Source organism: Leptidea sinapis, chromosome 1 (assembly GCF_905404315.1).
Source record: "Leptidea sinapis chromosome 1, ilLepSina1.1, whole genome shotgun sequence".
NCBI classification, from domain to species: Eukaryota; Metazoa; Arthropoda; class Insecta; order Lepidoptera; family Pieridae; genus Leptidea; species Leptidea sinapis.
The window spans coordinates 33,570,973-33,578,725 of record NC_066265.1 but is presented as its reverse complement, the minus strand read 5'-3'; the positions used below and the strand labels follow the sequence as shown (position 1 = coordinate 33,578,725).

General features: G+C 39.0%; 1 pseudogene; it reads left to right on the top strand.

The window, feature by feature from the left end:
• The first annotated feature begins 226 nt into the window (after positions 1–226).
• Positions 227–3,838, top strand: LOC126965133 (uncharacterized; annotated as a pseudogene).
• Positions 3,839–7,753: the final 3,915 nt, after the last annotated feature.

Sequence of the window (7,753 nt, the reverse complement as noted above, 5' to 3'; positions counted from 1 at the left end):
ATACGGCCAATGCAGCGGAAGGGGCGAGCCACAGAGGCTTTGTGTCTGAATCCTTATGGAGGGCAGCATTAGCCATCAGTACTGTGGTGCAGCGTAAGGAAGTTTAGTCTGCACCGGTTCACTAACAGAATTCTATGAACACTGAGTCCGTAGTACCGCGATGTAGAAAGCAACGGGAAACTACTACGTTACCTATTCCCACGAGAGTTGAATGATGATGATGAATATGCCCAAAAATAGAAAAGTACGTTCGCCTGACGATCCGCGTAGCAACTGGCGCTTTGAGTTTTCCGGGACTCAAAGTGTGAAATTGGCTACCGGCCGAGGGAATGTAGGCAACCAGGCATTCCCCGAAAATTATGCGACTGGAAGGAAAATCCAATTGCGCAAGAATATCCGTATAGGCACTTGGAATGTGCGTGGGCTCCTCGATGAAGGTAAATTACATATCCTGGATAAAGAACTTCAACGATGTGACTCCGTTATCACCGGTTTAAGCGAGACTCACTGGAGAAATAGTGGCCACAGCGACTTGGATAAACACACCATCTATTATATATATAGCAGGAGACGATTCTACCAGCTATGCCGGTAGTGGCCATCGCAATTCCTAAATATTAGACTAAATCGCTGTTAGGTTATAACCCCGTCAGCAACAATGAAGATCGATGCATCACCCACCCCATTGAACATTGTATAGGTGTATTCACCCACCAGCACGGCGGAAGACAAAGATGTAGAAAACTTCTACAATGACATTGAATCCTCAATTGCAAAAATACCAAATAAAGAACTACTGGTTATACTTGGCGAGTTTAACGCTAAATTGGGAGATACGCGTATGGATGAGGATCTGCGGGATGTTGTGGGTGGCTATGATCACGGGCAAAGAAATGTTCGAGGGGAGAGATTACTCCAGTATGCTGCTTACAACGGCCTCACTATCATGAATACCGTATTCCAGAAACACCGCAGACGGTTATACACCTGGACGTCTCCTGAAGGTAAACACAAGAATCAGATTGACTACATACTTGTTAGATCTAGATGGCGAAGTTCAATTACGAACGCACACATATTGCCCGCTGCCGATTGTCAGTCAGACCATCAATTGCTTGTGTGCAATCTCAAACTTAAGTTACGAAACTCCATACCTCGTAAAATTTTACGAACAAATTGTCAGCCGAAATTAACACGTGGAGCTCAAAACCGCTAACTGACTCACTCTGGCAATCTGCAAAAGAGCAAATAAAATATACCGTACGCTTGTCGCAGACTATGCAAACTTCAGGCAAACGTCAGCACTAGATGTCAGATGACACCTGGTGCCTCGTAGAACGCCGGCGTGAGATGAAAGCCAAGGGTGCATTAGTCCAGGATCTAAATTAAATGGGTGCTCAAATTCAATCTTCTTCTCGCAGATATCGTAACAACTATCTTAGAAACATCTGCTCATTAGAGTTGGAAAAAAACCCAGAGCGCCACGTAACAAAAGATTTATTTAAAAAGATTCGTTGCATCACTCGTCAATTCAAACCGAAAACCTCAGCTGTCGAGGACTCAAATGGAGCGACTGTAACGGAAATCATGGATATCGTGGGCGTGTGGAGAGCATACTGTGAGGATCTTTTTACCGACAGCAGTACATCATCGGTAACAGTTTCTTTGGAGGGTACCAATAATAATTAAGAACCTAGTGTGCTGATGAGTACAATTAGAGCCGCAATTCATCACCCGAAGAAAAACAAAGCTGTAGGAAGTGACGAAATCCCGATAAAGATCTTCAAAGCAATGGGGGAATACGGAGTTGAAATGCTGCATGTAATCTGCAATCGTGTTTAGGACACAGAAAATTGGCCTAAAGAATGGGCGCACTCCATGTTCGTACCACCACAAGAAGGGGTCCACAAAAAAATGTAGCAACTACAGACTCACAGCTGTGATTTCACACGCCAGCAAGGTCCTCCTTCATGTCATCAACACCAGACTGCAAACTTTTCTAAATCCGGAAATAGCTCAGGAACAAGCAGGTTTCGTCAAGGGTCGAGGAACCAGAGAGCAGATTTTAATACTTCGACAAATCATCGAGAAATCAAGAGAGTTTAACATCCCACTATATATCTGCTTTGTTGACTTTCGCAAGGCCTTCGACACCGTGAAATGGCATAAGCTCTGGGACGTTCTACGCGAGATGGAAGTTTCCAAACATTTAGTTCGTCTCATACGAGGGCTGCACTAAAAGTATCGGGAATGGAATATTTCCACTGTTCCTGTCATATTAAAATCTTTTTAATTGGAAACTCCTTGGTTTTGAAAATCGAATACCATTTATTTAGTTAAAAAAAATATTGTCGGTCTTGTCACAAGGTCTTTTCAAACTTGTTTAGTCGTTATGAAAATGGAATTGACTCGAGAAAATTCTAGAGCAATGATTTATTATGACTTTCGAAGTGGTTTAACACAAAAACAGTGTGTTGACCGGATGATTTCTGCATTTGGTGATGAAGCCCCATCCAAAACCACAATTTATCGCTGGTTTGCTGAATTTCAACGTGGACGTGTCAAGCTCAGTGATGATCCCCGTCAAGGTCGTCCAAAAACTGCAGTCACCAAAGAAAACGTTGATGCTGTGCGTAAGCTGATTCTGAGCTGCTCTGGGACGTTCTACGCGAGATGGAAGTTTCCAAACATTTAGTTCGTCTCATACGAGGGCTGCACTAAAAGTATCGGGAATGGAATATTTCCACTGTTCCTGTCATATTAAAATCTTTTTAATTGGAAACTCCTTGGTTTTGAAAATCGAATACCATTTATTTAGTTAAAAAAAATATTGTCGGTCTTGTCACAAGGTCTTTTCAAACTTGTTTAGTCGTTATGAAAATGGAATTGACTCGAGAAAATTCTAGAGCAATGATTTATTATGACTTTCGAAGTGGTTTAACACAAAAACAGTGTGTTGACCGGATGATTTCTGCATTTGGTGATGAAGCCCCATCCAAAACCACAATTTATCGCTGGTTTGCTGAATTTCAACGTGGACGTGTCAAGCTCAGTGATGATCCCCGTCAAGGTCGTCCAAAAACTGCAGTCACCAAAGAAAACGTTGATGCTGTGCGTAAGCTGATTCTGAGCTGCTGTGGACCGAATGGAACAAAATCAAACTGATATCTCCCTGATTGGCAACTGTGAGGTTGTCCAGAGCTACGTATACCTCGGCTCCACGATCACGAACACTGGTGGGTGTGAAGACGAGATCCGTAGGAGATGTGCTATCACACGATCTGCTGTTGACAATCTGAATAAGGTCTGGTGCAACCGCAACATAACTAAAGCCACGAAAGTCCGCGTGATGAGAAGCTTAATCTTCCCAATCTTCTTATATGGTGCAGAAACGTGGACGTTGCGCCTGAAAGACCGACGCAAAATCGCCGCACTAGAAATGTGGTGCTGGCGGCGACTGCTGTGAATACCTTGGACTGCGTTTCGGACCAATGTTTCGATATTGAAAACTCAAGGTGAAGGAGAGATTATCGTCGACTGTACAAATACGAATCCTCAAGTATTTGGGCATGTTACACGAAACCAAAACTCCATGGAACGACTCGTCGTCCAAGGACGAGTGGAAGGCAAGCGGTCACGAGGTCGGTCACCTACGCGTTGGACAGACCTGATAAAGGCTGCGACACAAACCACCATAGTCCAATGTTCCCGTAACGCTGAAGATCGTGGCAAGTGGAGGCGCATTGCGAGGGCTGGATCATCCACCACAGATACGTCGTGTGTGTACCTACAGTCTCATCATGCAACCACGACCACTCTGTCAAGAGTGAACGACTAAGGAGGAGGATGCTCGTTGGCTCCTGTGAGGACAAATCAGATATGAGGAGATCCGTAGGAGAACCAAAAGTTACCGATGTAGCCCAAATTATTGCGAAAATGAAGTGGCAGTGGGCTGGCCACTTAGCTCGACGGACAGACGGTAGTAAAGTCCACAAATAGCGACCACGTATCGCTTGGATGAGGGCAGCGCAGGAGAGATGGTCGTGGAGGTCTTTGGGTGAGGCTTTTGTCGAGCACTGAACGTCTCCCGGCTGATGTGCTGATGACGATGATGAAATAGATATCTTTAAAGTTCATAATTGCCACTTTTTGAGTTTAGTGAATATATGAGTTTTTGTTCATTTGTTTAACTGGCTTTAACTCGGCTTACAGTCAAAGAACCTTCGTTTAAACTAAAACAAATTGAACTTTTTATAATTTTGTAACATAAAACGACTTTTTAATAAATAATATTTTACCAGTGGGAGGCTCCTTTGCACAGGATGCTGGCTAAATTATCGGTACCACAACGGTGCCTATTTCTGCCGTTAAGAAGTAATGTGTAAACATTATTGTGTTTAGGTCTAAGGGGCGCCGTAGCTAGTGAAATTACTGGGCAAACGAGACCTAACATCTTATATCTCGAGGTGACGAGCGCAATTGTAGTGCCGCTCAGAATTTTTAGATTTTTAATAATCCTGAGCGGCACTGCATTGTAATGGACAGGGCGTATCAATCACTATCAGCTGAACGCCTTGCTCGTCTAATCCCTTATTTTCATAAGAAAAAACTTTATAGTAAGCATGATTTAAAATATTATTAACATGATACATACATAACTTGGGTATGATATATTTAACATCACATGTACTGAAAGCTGCCAACCCTTAATTTTTCCTCTGGTGCATGGCAAGTTTGGCAGTGATCACTTATTATCACCAGGTGACAGGTGAATTAAGCACTAAGCATTGAATTTCCGCTGAGGATTGTTAATGCAAAAAATAGGTAGCCAATTCAATTCTAACATTATTTTATAATAAAGTAATAGTACTAAAGTTACGACTTAAGTTTAAAGCAATAAACTTGACCAAACAGCGCAGTAAAAGCACTAGAGCCCAGGTTATGACGCAAACAAGTACAGCCTAGATAAAGCTCTTCGTTCGCTATAGAGCAGGCCACTCGTGTTAAATAGGCTTCTTTTAAGGCAATAACTTAAATGGACGTACCGTTGAGAGCTCTTTCATTCAATTCATGAATATTTCTGTCGGAAATCAGAATCATTATGAATATTCTATTTGATTCTTCGGTATTGAATTTGTAATAGTACTTTCTGAATTTATAATTTCTTCGGTGATTTTTTGCTTTCGATTTCAATGTTGTTTTTGAATGTATTGGTGAAAGGAATGGCAAGGAATTTGATTTTGATGAAATTTGGATGAAGACTGAGAACACACTTGAATTGATAACACATTTCTTCTAGATCATGTTAATATTGAGGTGGCCAGAGACTTTTAAGGAGAACATTCATTACCTACGTTTATAACCATTGTTAGATTATCATTCGACACATCATTAACATTAGATAAGTATAAAATTAATAAGAAAATATAAGACCCAAGAGAATTTTTTTTTCAATTAAAACATTATTGACTCTTTTTTTCTTCGTTTTTAACCCTAGATGAAAATTGATTTCAAAAAAGATCTATAGAATCATTAACTTTGGTCGCTCTGTTTAGCCCTTTTGATATTTAACAAAGGGATATATATTATACAAATCCGACAGCAATAAGCAAAATATTAAAACTGACTGAGAATATTTCCTTGTTCAGGTAATATAAACTGTCCTCGGACGAACAACTATGATGGTTACTGTTTTACTTTTTAGGTACGGAACCCTAAAAATGGTAAAGATTTCGCTATTTTTAATAATTTTTTGTCTTAATATTTTTAATTATTTTAACAACCGTGACTGACGTCTGTAAAATTCCAGCTGTTGATAATAACAACAGTAGTTTGACCTTACAGGCAACCTGATACGGGGAAAATAATTTGGGGGTAATCCTATTTTATATACCTGTCATGGCAGCTACTTGATGGCGAACATTTTTAGTTAGAAAAATTGGAACTAGAAGAGCTTTCTTAACCATTTCACAAAAATGACTTGCCTATAGGATAATTTATCCACCGCTGCATTTACTTAATATTTTTTGATTTAACCTTTTAATTTAACAAAAAAACAACCGACTAAAAAAACAATTCCAATTGCCCGACGCATGACGTGAGGAGGCGAGAAGCGAGAGCCGCGTCGAGATGACACCGATTCAAAAAATAACAATAATCGGAACTTATATTAGATTAATTAATTAGATTGTCTAAAAATACTCAATTATTTCTATACTTTTTAGTGCATATTATACATATTATTTTGGTAAAGTGTTTTTGAAGTCGGTTGTTTTTTGTTAATTTTAATTTTTTATATTTAGTGAATCTGAAGTACAATAACTAATTTGTCAGAATATGTAATATAGTCCTACAAAATTTTGCAACGCAGCAATGAACGTAAGCACATTGCAATTTGATTACAGACAGTTAAAAATTCTGCCATAGTTACTAGTTCGATTGATCATCATATTCGACTACGACAATTTCTTGACCATAACGACGTTACGGTAGGTGATTCACTAATCCTATCCGGATTTAAAAGATTCGGTCCAGTTTCGTTAATTTGCTTCTAAGGATTGAAGAGTTCCGTTACATTGTCATGCATGCCATAGTCAGAACCTAACCAATCTCTCATCGAACTATCCTTGAAATACATCCTTTCCAATTAAAAATACAACGAATAATCGAAATTGGTTGGCGTGATATTGAGTTATTCGTCCATTTGCCGCGCACTTACTTTATGAAAATTTAAGACTTTTATGGTTTTCTCGTAGATGCCAGTGTCAGATCTGGACCAAATTGCAATGGGACCACACGAGAAGTACCAGCTTTCAAATAAAAAAGAATTATCAAGATCGGTTCAACCAGTCGAAAGTTCAGAGGTCACAAAACATAACAAAATATACAGTCGAATTGAGTACCTCCTCCTGTTTTGAAGTCGGTTGAAAATTAGCAATCATCAGTTATTACGGGTATACGACTGAACCTGCAGTACAATTAACAATCTATCTATTTAAATACGGTCCCAATTTGCATTCAAATGAAAATAATTATAATGACTGAAATAACTGTATTCGGACCACATCCGATCTATAATCATGAGCTGATGTTGGCAGGCATTTGATTCATGCACGTGATTTATGGAAACTCTGTGATTACAGGCTGATTAGGAATTTGATCATAAACTGCTCAATTTGCGGAGAATAATAATTGCTTTTATATTGATCAATTCGTCGGTGGAATGTTGAAACTGTTCGTATGCAGTGCTGTTAGCAGACTATGATAAATACTTTTAAACAATTTGTTATACTTTAACAGTGATAGCCCTCACTTCTGGGATTAATTACACAAATTAAATATGAAAACAAAAGTTAAGAATGATGCAGGACTCCCGCATCGTTCATAAATTTTAAATCAAATCAAATCAAAATCACTTTATCTACCGCTACTTCGTAAAGGGTTGAGGTAATGAGAAGAAGTAGCAAGAAACTCATTGACACACTTTTATATCAAGATTTACAAATCATTTCAATTACAATATAATATGTAAAATGATGCAACAAACATACTCAAACGTCAAATAGTCAATGCATTACACGAGTAAGTCAAAAAAGTAAAGGTAAATTAATACAAAAGTTATTGTGTACAGTAGGTGCATCATCCACATACACCATAAATAAATGAAGGTATTCTGTAAGCATTTTATAAACGATTGTAAATAAAATATAATATATATAATAACTTTTAAGAATCTGAAACCGAGGCTCCGGCA